This window comes from Stenella coeruleoalba (genome assembly GCF_951394435.1).
Source record: "Stenella coeruleoalba genome assembly, chromosome: 12".
NCBI classification, from domain to species: Eukaryota; Metazoa; Chordata; class Mammalia; order Artiodactyla; family Delphinidae; genus Stenella; species Stenella coeruleoalba.
Genome location: NC_137158.1, coordinates 72342219 through 72364207, shown reverse-complemented (window position 1 = coordinate 72364207; position 21989 = coordinate 72342219). Strand labels below are relative to the sequence as shown.

The following is a 21989-nucleotide window of genomic DNA, read 5'->3' as shown; positions in this document are numbered from 1 at the left end:
TATTTGCTTGATAGAACTCAGAAACTAAATTCTTCATTGATTAAAGTGATTTACTGTTTAGGGTATTTTGAATAATGGCTGAGGAGCAGGAATTTTTTTTTGTTTTTTTTTGCAGTACGCGGGCCTCTCACTGTCGGGGCCTCTCCCGCTGTGGAGCACAGGCTCCGGACGCGCAGGCTCAGCGGCCATGGCTCACGGGCCCAGCCGCTCCGCGGCATGTGGAATCTTCCTGGACCGGGGCACGAACCCGTGTCCCCTGCATCGGCAGGCAGACTCACAACCACTGCGCCACCAGGGAAGCCTGCAGGAATGTTTTTGTGTAATGACTTAGTGAGAAGTTGTGGTGCAATGAAAGAGAGAAAGAATTCAAGGAAGGGAATATAATTTTCTTGACTAAGAAACTAGGTGAGTATAGCTGTAGAGAGTGTTGACATATATCGAAACAGAGATTGGTGACTAAAGATATCTTGGTCTCATTAAAATGACACTCATTCTCAAACTGGAAGACTGATAGTAATTCCATGTGACCAAGGTTTTGCAAAATTTTGTTTTAAAGTTTCATGTTTTCTTTGCATTTGGCTCTTTTGTTTGTAACTCTTCTGCTTCCCTAGTAGCTTCAGAAACAGCCCTCCCATTCACCCCATCTTTCCCAAGTGGAAATTGCTATACAACAGTATATACTCTAGTGATGATCTTATCCATCAGTCATCACCAAGCCTTAAGAGCTCTCAGACATGATGAGCAGGTGAAGCTCATGGGATGAGCGGGTCCCTTTATGGGAAAGGAGGACAGGAGCCATTACCTTTGTACCTGGGATACCAAATTTGTGGTGATGGTATTAATCAGATTAATTACACCCTATGACATACTTATTTTTAAAGCAATCACACTTCCTAATGCAGTTTTAAACTATAATATCAATTGTATTCGTTTCGTAGGGATGCTGTAACAAAGTATGAGAAATTGGGTGGCTTGAAACAACAGACATTTATTTTTTCACAGTACTGCAGGCTAGTAGTCTGAAATCAAGCTGTCAGCAGGGCCATTCTCTCTCTGAAGTCTCTAGAGAAGAATCCTTCCTTGCCTCTTACAGCTTCTGGTGGTTCCCAGCCATCCTCAGCCTTATTTGGCCTGTAGCTGCACCACTGCAATCTCTGTCCCTGTCTTCACGTCTTCCATGGCCTTATTTCCTGTGTCTGTGCATCCTCTCCTCTTTGTATGGGGACAGGAATCATTGGATTTAGCGCTGACCCTCACCCCTGTGACTTCATCTTAACTAGGTACAACTGTGAAGACCTTATTTCCAAATAAGGTCAATCTGAGACTCCATGCAGACATGAATTTGGGGGGGGGACCCTAATCAACACAGTACAGAGTGTTAGTTTACATCAGACATTGGCTTGGCACTCAAGAAGACACATGATGAACAAAAATTAATATGGTTCCTGCCCTCATGTCTCTTACACTCTAGCCTGGAAATTAGGTACACATCAAATAGTGCTATCAAGAATGCTCAGTATATTGAAGGACAAATGGTCTTTGAGAGCATATAGAAGGGGAAATTGATTATGTCAAGAAGTTGGAAAAGCCTGGATAGTGAGGTTTGAGTTGAAATATGAAAGATGATTGGGGGAGTACGTAGGTGAAGAGGGGAGAGAAGAGTGTTCCAGACACAGGGAATGGCAGGTGTAAGTGACCTATGGTGTGAGGAAGGCTCAAGGACCCAAAATACAGCACCTGTAGCTGATATTTCTTACACTTTATAGCACTAAAAATCAGAATATGCCCAAACTCTGTTCTCTAAATGTAATATACTGATTAAAAAAAGACAGGGTACCTTGGAGAAATGTCTGGCTTTTGGTTTAGAGCAGGAAATATACTAGGTATCTATCTTGTTATACCAAAGAGTAAGGAAATCAAAAGACTAGTGGAGTTGTGTCAAAACAAAAAAAACCAAACTTCTCTCCTCTTAGTCAAAGATTGGACAATTTAAAAATTAATGGGCAATTATTGAAATAAACATTAAAATCCATGAGTACAAAATGATATTGAAAAACTCAACACTTTTAAACTTTGTTGGATACTAGGGAACCAGATTATTCTGAAAACTTGTAAATAAGAGGAAAGAATGAAGCATTTACTTGTATTTCCTGTATGAGCTGTCTTCAGGATAACTATAGAGTCAATGAAGAAAGATTTCTGTCCATAGAAGTTTGTCAGCTAACAGATGACAGAGGAATGATAAAATATCATCATATTCTAAAGCTCTCATGAAACAGTGGATCTAGGCATTGACTTGATTATTGATGGCCACTGATGTCACTAAAAGAGGGACAACTGAGTATGGTGTACGTCTACAGACACTCTACCAAAAATTTGAAACTGAATTAAATCATGCTTCTACATCTAACTACAATCTACAGGAACATGTCAAATGACGTGATAGAAAGGCAGTCAGCAAATCTTAGGAATAAATGATCTGGTTTCTTTAATAAATGAATTGCCAGTAGAAAAATGAGGGAGGAGGAATTCATCAATTAAAAGAGATAAAGAACCTATCAAACAAATGCAAGACCTGTGCATCCTGTTTGGATCCATTTCCAAATGAACCCAGTGGTAAAAACAAACACATGATAAGAGAAATTCAAACACAGTCTGGATATTTGATGACATTAGAGAATATTACTTTCTTTGGGGGGCAAGAAAATAACGACGTTTTGATTATGTTTAAAAAAGAGCTCATCATTTTTAGATGTGTACTGAAATATTTATGAATGAAATAATATCATAGCAAATAGTTGCCTTGAAATACTCCCATTGTTGTGGGGAAGGGAAGAAGCAGATGGTGAATAGATGAAAGAAGCAGAGCCTTGAGTTGAAGGGTTTTGTAGCTGGGTGACAGGTGGATGGGGAAATCATATTCCACTTTTTTTTTTGGTGTTCTTTAGTTTTGTCAATGAAACGTAAAAGGAGGGAAAAAGATAGGAAATAGAAGAGAACACTCCTTTTTGAATTCCAGCTTCTCTTCTATGTCATCCTAAGTGTTTTTGTGCTCTACTCTGGGTAGCGCTCACCTCCTCTGGAGTGGTCACCAAGGTGACAACACTATTGTGTCTCCAGGCAGGGAACATGGTAGAGTTATGAGATCTGCATCCCAGGAGGTCTTTTAAGTGCTGAATCACCAAGTACCACAGTAAACTGTGAAAGAAGATGAAGACCACAGGAAACTGTGAAAAAACTGTGTACCCTTTTCCATTTTTTTAAAACCTACTTACGTGCTTTCAAGGATAAAACAAAGGATAAACCCAGAAGAGGATGTGCATGGCATACTTAACAGTGGATACCATATTTCTTTTTTACATGAACATAGTAAATGTAAGCTAAAAACTAACTCAACAATTTAAACAATGACTACTTGATTTTAAAAATGTATATTATGTAGACACTACCTTTGAGTGAACTATCAATGTTTGTTTAGAACATTGCTTATATCATTCTTTTGGTGGTGGTGGTGGTACCAAAACCCGAGCATGAATGCTTACATCATTCTGATTGTTTGTTTTTTTCCTGAAGTTATTTTCAACTTGAAACTTTAGTCAAGTTAGAGTTGATTTATATGTACTTGAACCACTTAAATTCCTTTCACATTGTCTGATGACTCTATAAAAAGTTAAATTTGTTGTCATTTTAGAGTCTATCAGAAATATCTTTTGGTGAAAAAAATTTCCTCATGGTCTATATGTACTGCTAAAGGCCCAGGAGAAGAGATGGTGAAAAATATCAATATCTCATTATTACAATATATTAAGAACATGTGCCATCATAAACAAAATCATAATTTTTTAACCAAGATAGACTATCAATAAGTATGCCTTAATAAAATACAACTTGGAAATCAGTCAAGAAAGTAAAGATGCTGACAACACTCAGATTTATTTTCAGCTTTAACCTTTCTCTTGAGCTCTAAAATGACACATTGACTTCTGGACATTTCCACCTGGATGACCTTCCCACAAACAACTAAGAATCAATAAGCTTAATTGAGTTCAATTCAACATTTATTTATTGAATCCCTTTCAGGGGATGTGTTACAAGATGGGGACACAAAGATAACTAAGATCCAGTCTCTGATCCAAAGAGGTCACCAAAAAACCCACAATTATTTTTTCACCAAAACCTTTACTTTCGAGTTCCACGTCTTAGTTGATAGCAACACAGAGTCCCCAAAGCTAGAAACATTTGAATTGTCTTTGACACATTTTCCCTCACAACTGGCATTCAATCCATTTCCAAGTCTTTTTGATTCTGCTTCTAAAAATTCTCTGATTCTGTGCCCTCCTCTGCAGTCCTGCTGTTACTGATTAGGTTTGCACTTTGTCATCTTTCTCCTCAACTATTGCAATAGCCTCCTAATTGTTTTCTCTGCTTTCAAATCATCCCCTCTGCTCCCTGCCCACCCAGGGCCCTTCATTTCCAGAGTTGCTTTATGAAAACAAAGATCGTATCATATCACTCTCCCATTTTCATATCTTTTCTAAATGTATTGTGCACCTTTGAAGTCGCCAAGACTTTTGGCAGGGGCCTCACACAAGCCTTATATCACAAACAGGTGATACAAAGAAGAGACCACAACCAGGTGGAAGATGATGATGACCCCTATTAAAAAGAGGCAGAACTACTCAGCTCCAGCCCTATGGGAGGGCTGGAGGGCTGGGCCCCTTTTGCCAAAACTTTTACTGTTTTTCCCTATCAGATACTAGAAATCCTAATTTTTACTGAAGTCTCTTGTTCATGAAGGTTTTCAAGGGCCTGTGCCTAGATAAGTGTTTCCCAAAGTAGATTCCATGGAACACTAGTCCTACAAGGTGTGTCACAAAACAAGGACTTGATGATCAAAAGACTTTGGGAAGGGCTACGTACTCTACGCTTCCCTCTCCCTGGGAGATTGACAAGCATATTGACATATTAAGACATTAAGATGCGCTGCAATAAAGAAATTCTTTTGGTATGTTAACAAAACAAAACAAAACAAATTATTGGCTCACGTTTTGAAACCATTTTGCAAGACAAATTGTCTCTGTGGGCCAGTTTGTGACCCCTGGTTTTTGCTTTGAGCCTTCACATCATTCGTTAGTATGACAAACTCCTATTCATCTATTAGGACACAGATCGAACGTCCCTTAATCTGTAAAACCTTCTCTAATCCTAGTCAGAATTAAATAGCTCACTGTCTAAACTTCCATAAACCTTGACTGAACTTGAGTTTAATAATAAAAAAAGGATAACAAGCTTGATTTACACAATACATTATTTATTAATTACCATAATGATATTAATAGACTAATTATTGATTACCATAATGAGAGTTTACTGGGGAAAAAAATGGTGTCAATGTCAGAAGAGAAATGTTTGATTTTCTCAGCCTATTCAGAATTTATAGTCTAACAAACAAATAAAAACTTCAGAATAAATAACTTTTTAGGAAAAACAAGAGTTTGAAATGGGGGAAAGAGTGAATCCATTTCAAACACCCCCTCTTCACCAAACGCACTGCAGTGAAAGATAATACATAAGAGGGGAAAGCAAAGACACATAGCTGGACTTATAAACAAGATGGATATCGCCATCCAGCAGAATTGGCACAAACTAAAGTGGGGGCAGGGTGGAAGCACAGGCCAACTGCTCTCCTGTTCCCAGTGGGGATTAATCTCCTGTGGCGTATAGGCAGCCAAATGCACTCAGTTCAATGTGGAGAAACACAACTAGGCTCTCGCCTCTGGTGGGTGAGGGAGGATCAAATACAAACATTTCAGACATGCAAAGACTAAGAGCGTTTATTCTGCCAATGACCCAACAAAAAATTAGCAAAAGTTTGTATGTTAAAGAAAAGTGAACCCAGAAGTTATGCATGGGCAATAGAAAACAATGAGCATGGAAACTGATGAAAATATGTTCATTGACTTAACTATTTAATATAAAAATAACTATTTTTAAAAAGAATAAAACTAAAACTTAAAAAGATTATGGTGAATGCTTTGGTTTTCTTTGGGTAACCAAGGAATAGTCAAGAAGAAAAATGGAAACACTAAATAATTGTTGATTTTGTTTAAAAAATGTATAAGTATGCACAATAAAATTTAATGGTTAGCAATTAAGATAAAGATGGTTCATAGCTTCTATAGTAACAAGAAAAATAAGGAACTAAAAATATTACACATGCAATGGAAGGCAGGAAAGAAGATAAAAAACAAGGAAAAAAGGGTGATAAATAGAAAACACAAAATAAAATGATACATGTAAGTTCAAATACATTGGTATTTATAATACATTCAAATAGACCATAGTCTTCTGTTAAAATATGGAGTTTACTAGAATGAATTTTTTAAAGGTCAGCTATTTGCTGTTTATGAGATATACCTGAAACAGAACTATATAAAAAGAGATAAATCATGAAACTGCCAACCTAAAGAAAGCTGGTATTGCAATAATACCAGAAAAAAACACACAGAATTTAAGGCAAATCAATTAATAGTTAAAGAGAATGACTCAAAATGATAAAAAAATGAACATTCCACCAAGAAGGTAGAATTACAAACCTGTATATATATCTAACAACATAGCCTTGGGCAATGTAAAGTACAAATTGATTGAAAAGGAGATGCTGAGTTTGGACCAATGTAGAGACTCTTATAACCAACATCCCAGTCAAGATACAGAACATGTCCATTACTCCCCAAAGTCCCCCGTGTGCTCCCTTCCAGTCAATTCCTACTCTCCTCACCCTGTAGGCAACTACTGTTTTGATTTCTATCGCGATAGATTGTTTTCCTAATCTTGAATTTTATATAAATGGGATTATACAGTATTTATTCTCTTGTTTATATATATTTTTGCTCAACATGTTTTTGAGAGTCATTCGATTTTATTTTTTAATATCAATAGTTTGTTATTGTTTACTGCTGATTGGTATATCATTGATGGCTGTACCACAGTATATTTGTCTGTTGATGAACATTTGAGTTGTTTCCAGATTTGGGCTATTATAAATGAAGCTGCTATAAACATTTCATATAAAAAATAAATTAATAAAAGGGAATATTGACAAATGTACAATTATACTAGATTATTTATACATAACCTCAGTTGGAAACAAAGCATGACAAAAATTAATGAGGATTAAAAAATCTGAACAACACAGTTGACAAGGTTGATTCATATACATGACTGTAGGCATACATACATACAATTTTGCACCCAGTTTTAAAGAACATACAGTCCTTTCATTGAATGTACATTGAACATTCACAAAAACTGACTGTGAATCAAGACATAGTATAAAGGAATCTCTACAAAGTTTAAAAAATTGATATCACAGAGACTAGAATCTCTAAACCTATTGTAATCAGATTAGAAATAGGAAAGATAGCTTTAAAAATTTATCTGGAAACTTTAAAAATTTACTTTTAACCTACCCAAAGATTAGAAAAGGAAATTATAATACAAATTTCCTTTATGGCAAAAATGCAGCTTCATTTTTTTTTTTTTTTGGTGTTAAATTTTTTTAAGGTTTTGAACTATTTGGATGTAATAGAGCATAAATGTTGGGGTCCAGCTTTTAATTATTTTCCAAAAGACAAATTTTCAAATTGTACCAATTCCATTTATTGATTAGAAATGTAACCTTTTTATATGTACTATTCGCCATGTACTTGGGTCTTTTACTGAATTCTGTGTTATGCTCTATTGTAAAACAGTACCCAATTAACTTAGCATTAAAGCTCTATAATGCGTTTTAATGGGCTAGTTTGTAAGAATTTTCTGGAATGTTTACATTTAATTTTAATATTTTATAATTAATTTTAATATTATTTTATAAAGTTTCAAAAACTTTTAATTGAATTTAAATTTGCATGGAATTTTTAGATCAATTTAGGGATAATTGATATTTTTACAATAATGCACCTTCCATCCAAGAATAAGAGCTGTATTTTGATGAATTTAAGTCTTTTTTATGTTCCTCAGTAGCATTTTATTGTTTTTCTTATATAGGTCTTCTGTAGTTCTTGTTAACTGATTCCTAGTTATTTTCTCTTTTTGATTGCTGTTATTACTAGCATCCTTTCTCTTATTATATATTCTCCTTTTTTCTTTGCCTTTAGACAAACAATGGATCTATTGTACTTTGATTTTGTAACTAGGCACATTATTAAGTTCTCTAATTGTTTCTAATCTATTTCAGTTGGTTCTCTTGGATTTTCCAGGATTTTTTATAATGCTATCTGAAAATATTGAAAAAATTTCCTCCTCTGTCTTATATATTTAGCTTTTATTTCTTGCTCTTCCCTCACTACATTGACTAGTTATCTCCAGGAAATAATGTTACATAAAATTAAATAGTAGTGGTGGTGTTGGGATACTTCTCTTGCTCCTGATTTTAGTGATAATGCTTCTACTTTTTCACCATTAAGCATGTACCACAGACAAGAACCAAAGAAAGCAAAGGAAACATAATTAGAAAGTAGAAAATACCATGACAAAATTAAGACCAAATTTATCTATTACATCAATACATGTAAATAGTATAAAGTCAGCAGTCACAAATTTGTTTTCAGGTTGGATGAAAAATCAAACTAAGTGCTCTAAAGAAAGGACACATTCAAAAGAAAGTAATTCACAAAGGTTAAAAAAAGCACACAAAGAAATAGGAAGTAAATGCTAATCAAAAAAAGGTGAAGTTTTGACATGAACATCAGCTCATGAAGATAAAAGTGTTAAAAGAGACAAGGAAGTGTACTTTAAGAATAATACGAAGAGTAAAAATCCAGAAGTGGGTGTGACTATTTTAAACTCTATGCAATAAATACCAAAATGAAAAACCAAAAGTGATGCTTGACCAGGCCACCACAGTGAGATGGTTTTCCTCGGATGGCCAGCACCATCCGAGGAAAAAAACCTTCCATCAGAAATAAGCCACATGCACACATCCTCACAAAACCAAAAAGCAAAACAAAACAAGAATTCTTGAGTCTCCTCCAGAAATAAAGCCTCGAGACCGTTTCCTGTAAACGTTGCTGACTCCAGGGGAGAGGAGTGTTATCTCTGACATCTGAAGATATGCTGCAATTCTTCTTTTTTTTTTAATGAAAGTTCTTTTAAAATTTTTATTTATTTATTTTAACATCTTTATTGGAGTAAAATTGCTTTACAATGGTGTGTTAGTTTCTGCTTTATAACAAAGTAAATCAGGTATACACATACATATATCCCCATATCTCCTCCCTCTTGTGTCTCCCTCCCACCCTCCCTATCACACCCCTCTAGGTGGTCACAAAGCACTGAGCTGATCTCCCTGTGCTATGCGGCTGCTTCCCACTAGCTATCTATTTTACATTTGGTAGTGTGTATATGTCCATGCCGCTCTCTCACTTCTTCCCAGCTTCCCCTTCCCCTTCCCCGTGTCCTCAAGTCCATTCTCTATGTCTGCATCTTTATTCCTGTCCTGCCCCCAGGTTCTTCAGAACCTTTTCTTTTTTAGATTATATATATATGTGTTAGCATATGGTATTTGTTTTTCTCTTTCTGACTTACTTCACTCTGTATGACAGACTCTAGGTCCATCCACCTCACTACAAATAACTCAGTTTCATTTCTTTTTATGGCTGAGTAATATTCCATTATATATATGTGCCACATCTTCTTTATCCATTCATCTGATGATGGGCACTTAGGTTGTTTCCATCTCCGGGCTATTGTAAATAGAGCTGTAATGAAAATTGTGGTACATGACTCTTTTTGAATTATGGTTTTCTGAGGGTATATGCCCAGTAGTGGGATTGCTGGGTCATATGGTAGTTCTATTTGTAGTTTTTTAAGGAACCTCCATACTGTTCTCCATAGTGGCTGTATCAATTTACATTCCCACCAACAGTGCAAGAGTCTTCCCTTTTCACCACACCCTCTCCAGCATTTATTGTTTGTAGATTTTTTGATGATGGCCATTCTGACTGGTGTGAGGTGATACCTCACTGTAGTTCTGATTTGCATTTCTCTAGTTATTAGTGATGTTGAGCATTCTTTCATGTGTTTGTTGGCAGTCTGTATATCTTCTTTGGAGAAGTGTCTGTTTAGGTCTTCTGTGCAGCAATTCTTTCAGGAAAGTCATGTGAGGGAAAATGGCCTTTTACCACCAATGGGAATAATGAACGGATAAACTATAGCTTTATGTTTAATCCTTTAAATATTGGCTACATTCTTTATTTAAGAAACCTAGTTCTCTGGAATGCTGAACTTCCTTATAAACATTGCAGATAAAAATACTTTTCTTAATGCTCACATTTTCTTTGAATTTTCCTTTACTCCAACATCAGGATATATTGAGCATGAAAAACAGGAAGTGTAACAAACACATTTGGACAGAAATGGACAGAAGTGTTCACAAATGGACAGAAATATAGTGATGGTAACATTAACTCACCTTTTTTGACCCTTGGTAAACTAGGGGGACAAAAATAAAAAGAGATATACAAGGCTTGAAAAATATGATTGTATTTATACTCAAAAACAGAAAATAATTTTGTTTCTTACTCATCAACTTTGTCACTGTTGATTGCCCACAAAGAAAAGATGAAGATATTAGGATCCTTAATCAATCTTCTGCCACTAACTCCACGTTTTTTTGGTATTACTTTGTTAAATTGATAATATTCATAGCATTTTCCTCCGTAACCATTTCCCATACATTTATTTATTGCTCACTACTAATCCCTTTGTCATGAATTCTCTAGTCATGTCATATTTTTCTTTTTTGAAAAAAACATTTCCTTTTTTTCAAGACAATGGTGAGTTCTCATTCTTAAATTCCCCAGTGTTTGGTACTATCTGTCTGAGGTTGTATAGTGCAGTTGCTGAGAGTTTAAGTTCTGTATGAAGATCCCTTTGAAGGTCTTCCTAAGTTTGAATTCTAGCTTTGCCACTCCGTATGTGACCTTGAGCAAGTAACTGTGCTCACGTTTCCTTATCCTTAAAAGAAGGCCACCTGTATGTACTGTTTATTCCATTTGTTGGCATCTCTGCATACCTGCCCCAGATCCACTCTGGGCTCTGCCTCTTTCTGTACCCCGGGATGCTGACCTCTGGTCTCTGCATCATCTGGGCGCCCTGGCTGGCTGGTTTCCAGCTGCATTAGGCCAATGGAAATTTAGGCTTGCAGGAAATCAGATGGTGGTGGGAGTGGGAAAAGTGGGTATTTTTTTCTTGCTTTCTCCCTCTGCACCGCTTGTGAGGACAGTCTCTGAAGGTGGCCACTCCTCTCCAGCTCCAACTCTCACCAGACACTCTCCTCTCCTTTCCAGTCCTGAGGGCAGTAATAGTAAGCCACTGCTCGTTTCTCCAGGTTTCTCACCAGATCTTGTTGTTCCCTTAACCCTGACTACCTTTCTAAGTAGTTCCTTTATTCAAGTCTCTTCATGTGAAATATCTGGGGTGAACCATGTTGCCTGCCAGGATCCTGACTGATATAGTCTGTAGGATCAGGAATGGCCCTAGTGATAGAATTCTCAGACTGGGTTGCTAATATAGTAAGCAAATTCATGGATGACCTCCATGCCTGGGTACACAGGACGCAAGCAATAGGTGACATGCTGTGTTCATTAATGATGAACACATTAATGATGTACACAGGACGCAAGCATAGGTGACATGCTGTGATCATTAATGATCACTCCAGTTATTCTCACAGTGATATAAGATGGAGAGCCATTGAGGGCAAGGGTTTGGAAGATCATCAGGCTGTTGTACTCCCTGATATTATGACAATGATGATGACAGACATTGCAGGGAACATAACCTGCTTCTGTCTGTGCCAGAGAGCCTGTGTAAAAACAAGTATATTGCTTTACCTTCAATTCAAGGCAAAAATGGAGAACCAGAAAGGTCCATAAAGGACCTTTAGAGGCCTTAAGGGAATCCCTAATTGCCTGTAGCTGCAGAGGAGTCATGAATAAGGATCAGACCTAAAATCAAATTGCTCAGTTGCAGAATTACAACTCTAGTTAAGTATGCAACCTTTTTTTTTGCGGTTCGCGGGCCTCTCACTGTTGTGGCCTCTCCCGTTGCAGAGCGCAGGCTCAGCGGCCATGGCTCACGGGCCCAGCTGCTCCGCGGCATGTGGGATCTTCCCGGACTGGGGCACGAACCCGTGTCCCCTGCATCGGCAGGCGGACTCTCAACTACTGTGCCACCAGGGAAGCCCAAGTATGCAACCTTTGAAAGTCTCTTGTGCTAAGGTTAGAACATTGATTGGGAAGGAAGGATCTTCTGAAATTTCAGAAAAGGATATTTGTGCAGGCACAAGTTGAACCTCCAAATCACCCTGAGCCTCCTTTGCTACTGCAGATAGTACCTCCTCCCCTCTTGCATGAAATCACCCTTTTCTTTCACTGAGACCTTTCAATGATACTCCCTGAGGCAGTTGCCTTGCTGGGGAATGCCTATCCTTCTAGCACCCAGAAGGCCTCTATGCTCAAAAGTAGAGTTAAATCACAGCATGGCACAGGGGAGAACTGTAAATTCACTTCCAGGGGGAGACAGTAAATAGATCAAAGGAACTGCAAGTGCTTTTCACTTATTTTAGATGTGCTGGACTCTAAGGAGTACGTAAGAGGATGAATTCTAAGGGTTTAGACTAGGGATTGGCAACTTTTGGCTTGAGGCCCACTACCTGTTTTTGTATGGTATGCAAACTGAGAATGATTTTTATATTTCTAAATGGTTGAAAAAAATAATATTTTATGTTACATAAAAATTATATAAAATTCAAATATCAGTGTCCGTAAATAAAGCTTTATTGGAACACCGCCATGCCTATTTGTTAATGGGACTTTTGTGCTACCAGATGGGTAGTCATGGCAGACTGGCTCTCACAGCTGTAACTATTCACTCTCTGTCCCTTTACAGAAAAAGTTTGCTGATTTCTGCTCCATAACCTGGAAATGTTGGTTGGAATCACCACCATTGAATTGGGATCCCAATTTTAATGGGAATAATGAGATCCTGGTTAGGCAGAGGCCAGGTGGTGGGATGACTGAAGGGAAGCTGGGTTCCTGTAAGAAGTATCTTATGGGAAGTAACATAGTCACCAGTGTATACTGTAAAATCTTTCTCTAAGCATTTCCCACAGGCCATTTATAGGGTGACTGTACATTGGGAAAAGGAGATTTTTCAGACCATTCATATGTTATAAAATACTGACCCTGGGTTGAGGCTGGTCACTAAGTACCCAGTATGCCATTGTGACCTACCAGTCAGTGTAGGGACTTAATGGAGGATAGATAGATGGAGTCATTTTTTAACAAGTTACTATCTTGAAAAAATTTCAAACACTTATAGAAATAGAATGGTGATAATGAACCCCATGCACTCATCCTCTAGGTTCAACAAATATCAATACTTTGCTTCTATTATTTTGCCTAACCACATTAACACTTTCCCCCCATCCCTTGGAGATTTCTAAAAGATCCCAGGCATCACATCATCTTGACTATATACCTCCAATAGGTAAATACTTCTTCTTTTTAATGTAGCATCATGTCTTTATCACATGTAAACAATTAACAATAATTCTTTAAAATGATCTATTACACAGTCCATGTTTGAATTTCCTTAATTGTATAAAAAAACTGGCTTTTTCAGTGATTTGTTTGAATCAGTACCTAAATGAATTCCGTACTTGTATGTAGTTGATATATCTCATGCCTCTTTTATCTGTAACAGTTTCTTCTCCCTACTTTTCATGATATTTGGTGAAGAAACTGGGTCATTAGTCTTGTAGAATTTTTCTTATTTCAAATTTGGCTGATTGCATTTTCATCATATTATTTAACTTAGTTTTCCTCCCCACTCCAACTACCCTCACCAGGCCAAAATAGCGTACCAAGAGCAGTGCCATCTCCTTTGGAGTAATTGTGGAGACTAGGGCCACATTTCCACTTACTTGTGTGGTTGGTCCAAAAGCTAGATGGATCTTGAAGAATGACAGTGGGTTGTCATAAGCTTCAATAGTGATGCCTTTGTAGTTGCTATTCAGATGTGGCCTATTTCCTGGAGCAAATCAGCACAGTTCCTGCCCTTGGTTTGCAGCTACAGACCTATCAGAAAAAATTCCTATATCCAATAGTAAAAGCAGAAGCAATTTTAATTTCTATGGGAAGGCCTAGAGTATACTTCTAATGGACTGTGTTAACTCATTTACTTTCTGTTGTAATGTACTAGAGGCACTTTGATCATCTTGATGTCCCATAGAACATTACATGAACCAGTTATATTGATGACATTCTGATAATCAGATCTGGTGAGCAAAAAATAGCAAATGACATAAACACCTTAGCATGTCTGTGGGTGGAAGATAAACCCTGTGAAAATTCAAGGATCTGCATGTTGCTAGAATTCCAGTGGTTTGAAGTCTAACCGGATACTCCTTCTAAAGTGAAAGGCAAATTATTGGACCTTGAACTGCAGACAACAAAATAATTTTTGGTGGGACTCTTTGGATTTAGAGGCACTATGTACTACCTTTCAGTATGTTACTCTGATTCATTTACTGGCTTGCTCGTAAGACTGCTGTTTTTGAGTGGAGACCTAAGGAGAGCTCTATAGAAAGTTCAAGCTGTGGTGGAAGCTGCCTTACCATTTGGACCTAGTGATTGTTGATGTGTATATGGCCTTCAGTAAGCATCAACAGGAGGATCACTGTGGATTGGCTCTCACACCAGAGGATTTTAAGGTCATCACCTTTTACGCTGTTGAAATTCTCTCTGTGAGAACCAGTTCCTGTTTTGATGTAGGAGCCTCAAAAAGATGGAATACTGACCATGAGATACCAAGTAGCAATAAGACCTGAGAAACTTATCATGGTCTGGGTGTTTTCTGACCTACCATATCATAAATTGCATGGCAGCAATCCATCATTACTTAAAAATGGATCTGGGTTTGAGCAGTTCCAGAGGGCATAAGTAGATCTGATTAAAAGGTTGCTCAGATTCACATGGTATCATCATCTTCCCCCACCTTTCCTTCAGCTCATATATACGGCCTCATGGGGTGTTGCCTATGACCAATTAGCAGAAGAGGAAAAATTGAAAGTCTGGTTTACATGTTGGTGTAAACAGGCACCAGCTGGTAGAGGAGAGCTAAAATATTTTTACAGACCTACTTAAAAGTGTCTATGGTCAGAGCTGAAGGGGAGCTTCCTAATGGATAGAACTTTCAACAGTACATATGGTGGTCTGCTCTCCTCAGAAAGAAAGGTGGCCTGAAGTATGGATCTGCATTGGGTCATGGGCTTGCTAACAAGATAGATGACCGATCAAGGTCTTAGAAAGAAAGGATTGGAAGGGTGATGACAAGAAAGTCTAGGGAAGATAAATGCTTATTCTCTTAGTAATAAGGTGGCAAGATGACCTGTACTATAGATGTCACCCTTTTTTACGAGCCACCATGATGCTTGCTCAAAAGACTCATTGACAAAGTGGGTATGGCATCAGGGATGGAAGTGATGCGTAGGCTAAAAAACACAGGCTCTCCCTTACCAACGCTAATCTGACTACTGCTTTGCTGAGTGTCCATCCTATATACAGCACAGACTGACACTTGGTCCCCAATATGGCTCGATTCCTAGGGGGGACCAGTTAACCATTCAATGGGAAGTTGAATATGTTGGTTTCCTACCATTTTGGTGGGGGAAGCTATCCTTACAGGATTCACATTCTGGTTACAGATTTGCCTTCCCTTCCCACATTTCTTATGTCGGCACGACCATCTACCATTGAGGGACCCACAAAATACCATTGTGTTCCTTACCACATCGTCTTCAACCAAGAAACTCATTTCATAGTGAAAGAAGTATGGCAATGAGCTCAGGCCCATGGAATTCAATCATGGGGTCTTCCCACTTCCTCATGGTTTAAAAACAGCTTGACTGAACAGTGAAAGGGCCTGCTAAATGCTGAGTTATGAGTTCAGCCTGAAGACAATGCTCTGTGATGTTTCAGTGCTGTCCTACAGAAAGTAGCATATACTTCATATTCATAATGTTTGTACCATTACCCCATAGCCAGAATATACAATCTGGGGACCAAGAAGTGGAGCAGTGAGTGACCCTTCTTTTTATTATATCTAATAATCTAGAATTTCTGGTTCTCGTTTTTGCAGCCTTGGTCTTGGTAAGTTGGGAGTCCGGTTGGCTAAGGGATGGATCCTTCTACTAGGTTTTACTAAATTAGAGAGAATGCCCCCTGGCCATTTTAGGTCCTCCAAGGCGCTGAAGTGACAGGCCATGATGTCTCATCCCTATTGCCAAAGGGAAAGTGGGTTACTGATAATTATATCAGGGGCAAAGAAGGATTAGGTCTGCAATGTCATCACTGGGGAACCCTTAGCACTTACCACCACTGGGCACACTACATATTTGTTTATTGTCCTCACTAAACTGTGGGCACCATGAGGGGGAACTGTGTCTATCTTGTTCATTGGTATGTCTCTGGTTCCTGTAATTTATAGTTTTAGTTGCTTAATAAATATTTGCTGAGTGAATGAATGCACACTGGTAACTCTGTCAATTGGGAGTTGAAGTTTTAGACTCTGGAATCTGCTTTGGTATCTAGATTCCATTACTTTCTACCTGTTTGACCTGTGAGAACTGAAGATCTGAACCTTGCTCTGTTTAAGTTTCCTCATCTGTGCAGAGGCTACGACCGCAAGCCCACGAATCAAAAATCCAAAATGCTCTGAAAACCCTATTTTTCATAGGTTTGACTCAAACTCATTTGGGTGGCAAAACTTGGCCTGATTTGAATTGATATGAGCTGTTTGCACAATTTATTTTTCCAACTTAGTGTGACTATTCATATATTTCACTGCAGAATATTTACATGTTTGAATACAATGTGCTTCTCTAAGATCTGTGAATTTTATGTCTTATAGGGCACTTATACCTTATTCCCTTATTGACAAAAAGACAAATTTCAAGACATATTTGGCTCCGGAATTTTTGAATATGAATTGTGTACCAATAATAGTGCCTATCTTATTGGGCTGTTGTTGGGTTCAATGGGTTAATACATATAAAGTGCCTAGTGCCTGCCTCACAGTAAGCAATAAATGTTAGCTGTCATTAGTATTACAAGACCTTCCGCTTTCTCAGATATCTTATTTCCCATCATATCTGAAACCTGTTTATATGTTTTAGAGGGTGTCATGGGGCCTGTGTAATGTGTTTTGTTCATTTTCTGTTTTGGGAGAGACAGGGGAAAGGGGGACAGCACATTTGGGTCGTGGAAAGGTATGTTTTGTGAACCTGGTCTCTGCTTTCACTCCCCAGTTTGATTTAAAGCTCTGCCCGGAGTTTACTACAACCTTGTGATGACATGTCCAAGGCCGGGGGGGGGTACCCAACTTAGGGTGGATCGTGGACACTGATCTTTGCATAGCAACAAGCTGCACCTTCTCCTTTACCTCCTTCTTCCCAAATATTCCTCCTACCAGAAATACGGCGAGACTTGAGGCTGGACCTCCAACCTCCTGTTCTGCTGGGAAAAGGTGGCACTACCTGGGGTTCTTTGTGGCTTCTTCACCCTGGGCTTCTTGCACCTTCAGAGGAGCTTCTTTATGTCTCTCTGTTCATATTTTCTTTGTTTCTGGTCTTCTGTTTTGCTAGATACATATATTTTGTTGGATATAATTAGCCCTAGGTCACTGAATAGCCTGGCTTCTCTCTGCAGCTTTGTTCTCAGCCTGAAAAAAACAAGGCACAAAATAGTGAGCTCTGGAGATTTCTTTCTGATTCTGAGGAGACACTTGTAGATTTTTACATTTCTTTTCTTTGGACTTTCTACAACTATTGTCTTCCTGCGTTGTGAGTATTCTTTATATGCATATGATTTTGCCTTCTCTCTCTTTTTCATTCACTATTAGTCACCATACTAGTTCCTGGAATAACCTCTTTCACCCTCTCTCCTTTTCAGCTTAGCCTTTTCACAAAGTAAGCAGAAATCTGTGTCTCTTCTTATGTTTGATGGCTACTGATTTACTTTTTTACATCCTGTTTTACTTAAAGTTTATAAATTTTTTAGCGGTAGTGAGGGAGAATCTGTGATAGTTTCACTCTGCCAACTTTCTCTGAAAACCTCATCTACTGCATTAGCATGTATAGTGTCAAGGTAGGTGCTCTGTAGGGCAGTTCATAGGAATTAATGGATAAGGGTAATTAGACATGGGGTAGTTAAACTTTTGGGTGCAGAAGGGAGTCAGAAAAAGTCCATAGAATTGAACCCTACCAGGCCTCACAGTGACAGACCTCTGTCTATTAAGGAGCACCCATCATTCAGTTTGTACACTTACTTTTTTTTTTTAACATCTTTATTGGAGTATAATTGCTTTACAAGGGTGTGTTAGTTTCTGCCGTATCACAAAGTGAATCAGCTACACATATACATATATCCCCATATCTCCTCCCTCTTGCATCTCCTTCCCACCCTCCCTATCCTATCCTTCTAGGTGGTCACAAAGCACTGAGCTGTTCTCCCTGTGCTATGTGGCTGCTTCCCACTAGCTTTCAATTTTACATTTGGTGCACACTTACTTATTCTTCACATAATTTTTGAACCTATAATGAACTGGGGTCCTGCAGGTAAAGCAGAAAAATGAAAGAAACTGAAATCTCTGCCTTTCTGGAGCTTACACTCTATTGGACAGAAACAGACAACAAACAAAATAAATAAGTACATTTTTCAGCTTCTTAGAAGTTGTAAGAGCTATGGAGAGAAGCAAATCATGGAAGGCTCCTAGAGTGGAGGCAGGGGAGGATTACCATTTCCCTTACTGGGGAAGGCCTCACTGAGAAGGTGACATGTGGGAAAAGATTTGAGGAAGCGACTCATGCATATTTCTGGAAGGAAGAACTTTCCAGGCAGAGGGAACAGCAAGATAACAATCCCCCCCCGCCCATTTTTGTCCTTCTCCTTTCTGCTGGGTATAGCAGATAAAAGTCCTTTAGTGGTCTAGGCTGCTCAGAAAATTGTTTCAATTCTTCACTTCAGTATCCATGTATAATGTAGCCCAGGGGGCTGCATACTTTAAAGCAGTTATTAATATTTGTAATAAAATGTAAGTATTCCTTTTGGCTATATGATAATGAGCATGTGTAAATTAGTAACTGTCAATAAATATATGTTCTAAGAAATTTAACTTGGTGCTTGTTCTTCTTCAGCACATGTAAGTAACTGGTTAGAAACCCAAGCAGAGGGCCTGAGTGGTCATCAGATAAGCATCCTTGAGTTGCATAAGATCTGCCAGATTCTTTCAAAGAAAATTTTCCTCTTCTTTTCTATTTGTATCTTGTTTCCTCTTTTAACGGTCAGAAGGTAGTCTGGGTCTGAATTGTGATTACCTCTCTCATCTCTGCATTGATCTGCATGATCTAAAAGGAAACAAACTTCTGCTTCACTGAGCTGGACAGTTTTATCAGGTGATTTCAATCTGAAAGCAAATTGTTCTCTGGAGAATATATGCTTATTGCTGGTGATTTTTGAGAAAAGATTTAACAAATAAATTTCAACATACGCCTTGTTCTATTTGAAAAAGCATAATAAGACAGTATTTGGGATTTAGAACAATGATCTAAAAATAGCTGAGACTGTACGCCCACTTGGGAAAAAAAAAATCGCTATAAATGATCTTTTTTCTTCTCCTTCTGAGCATTGCATAAAGCAAACCCAATTCACAGCCACTAAAGGATATTCTCAAAGAGAAATCTCAAGTCATTTTCAGCTCAGGGCCCCGGAGACCTCATTATACTGCCATTACAAACAGACCTGCAGTTAGTTATTTATGCCTTTCTGCTAGTGAGTTAAGCAAATGGCACAGGGATTGTTATGCAGTTACATTAACTAGTTGCTGGCACTTAGACAAATATGTCCAGTGTACTTCATTTTATGGAATGAATGCCTTTTTGAAAAATTGAGCTCTAATTTAATTGTATCTTTAAAATTTTACACCAGTGATTCTCAAAGGGCACACTCCCTGAGCAGGTTTATCAGAATCACTGATGTTTACAGGTCTTTTTGAAAACCCCACGTTCCACCCCACTTCTATTCTGCTCCATTCTTCAAGGGGAAATGGGAGTTCTCCCACAGAGAGTAAGAATCTCTGCTGTAGAGAGTTACTGATCTTGTTTGGAGACTAGAAAGGCTTCAGAAATGTTGGCGTGGAGGCAAAGTTGAGAACTGTGAGGAGGCTTACCTTTCTGGCACCTACAGAAGCGAGTCCGCGTGTCAGTTTCACACCACTTTCCACAGTGCGTTCTTATCCTTTGTTCATGTGTGCACTCCCTCCTCTTAGGAGCATCTTGAGGGTAAGAGTGGTGATTGCTTACTTTATAATACCTTGTACATAGCAACTGCTCAGTAAATATTTATTGAATGGTTGAAGGAACGATTTTAAAGATATTATATTTTGAGGGATCAAAGTGTAGTATAGGTTAACTCAGTCCTCAAGGACTAGCAGAATAAAGCATACATATATAAGGAGGAAAAACAAATCTTGGGTTAAAACAGAAGTTTTCTAAGGAGAATAAACTCCATCAATATGATGAACCATTTTTTTGGTGGAGCATCTTGATGGATTTGCATATGCAGATGTAGCCTGATGCAGACTTTGAGAATGAGGACTAAAGGGAATTGAATTGTTCTATCAAACAGAATGAAAAAAATTAGAGTTGCTTGAAGATGTGCCAGAAGGATGGGGGAGGAATTGAGGGTGACAGAAGTGGGTAGATGAAAGGAGAAAGAGAGAAACCAATGAAGTGAAGTGCTACCTGGAGTCAAATGGCCAGGGAAACCCGCAATATGAATCCCCAGGTTTTAATATTAATTGTGTGGCCTTTGTTGGATTGTTGTGATGTAGACCCCTGCTCGGTCTCCCCAGTGATTCAGTAATGACTGTTGAATATTTATACACACACACACATACATTTCTGAATGAGTATGGTGTCAAACAGCAACCAACTAGATATTTCTCTAATTGTGATATAAATTTCAAACTTTTGCTTAAATCTGTCATCTACGCAAAATCTTATATGAGTAGGGTTTATCTGCTTATCATTGGGTGGTTTCATCTTACAGACATCAGGGAAAGGGGCTGACTTCTACTTCTGGATTGACCAAGGGTAGAATAGGAATAGCAAGTACAGGAGAGAAAGATGATCCACACACTGAACTAAGGGCACCCAAGAACGGGTTCAGAGCCAGAGATGACTATGAACATCAAAGCCCCCCAGAAATTCACTAGAATCTTGTGGTGTGTCAAAGACTGGCGGGAATGGGGTTTGAAACACACTTAGATAGATCTTAATGCGTAGAGAGGCTCTAGCTGACATCTGAGTTACAGATACATGAAAAAAAGAAATTGAAATCTCACTGCAATGTATTATACATGTCAGATGAATGACAGAATAAATAGTGGAGAAGTTCAAAGTGGGGGAAGTTATTTGAGCTGAGGCAGATGGGAAGGGTTTTTCTGAGGAATTAGAATTCAACTTGAATCTTGTGAAAGAGAGAAGTGAAGTTTCTGATGAGAGATTATTTTTCACTCAACAAATGCCCACTCACTTATTCCGCTCCTAGAATTTGTCAGGAACTATGTTAGACTATGCAGATATAAAGACCATTAAGACATGGTCTTTGTCTTCAAGGAACAAAAACCTAAGGGTGAAAACATTTTCATAAGCAAGTAATGATAATAACTTATAATGTGTTGAGTCCTACGCTAGTGTATGAGGAAAATCCCATGTGAATGATTCTTTCTGCTTAGGTTGTTTCAGGGAAGATTTCATGAAGAACTTGCCATTTGATCTGGGTCTTGAAGGAGGCATAGACTAGAACTAAGTAAAGAATAAGATAGCATATTTTAATTAAAGGAAATAACGTGAGCAAAGCTAG

The 21989-nt window shown here is 38.2% G+C and overlaps 1 long non-coding RNA gene across 4 annotated transcripts in view; it reads left to right on the top strand.

Moving 5' to 3' along the window:
* Positions 1-21989, top strand: part of LOC307195309 — a 442224-nt gene that overhangs the window by 80905 nt on the left and 339330 nt on the right. The window lies entirely within an intron of this gene.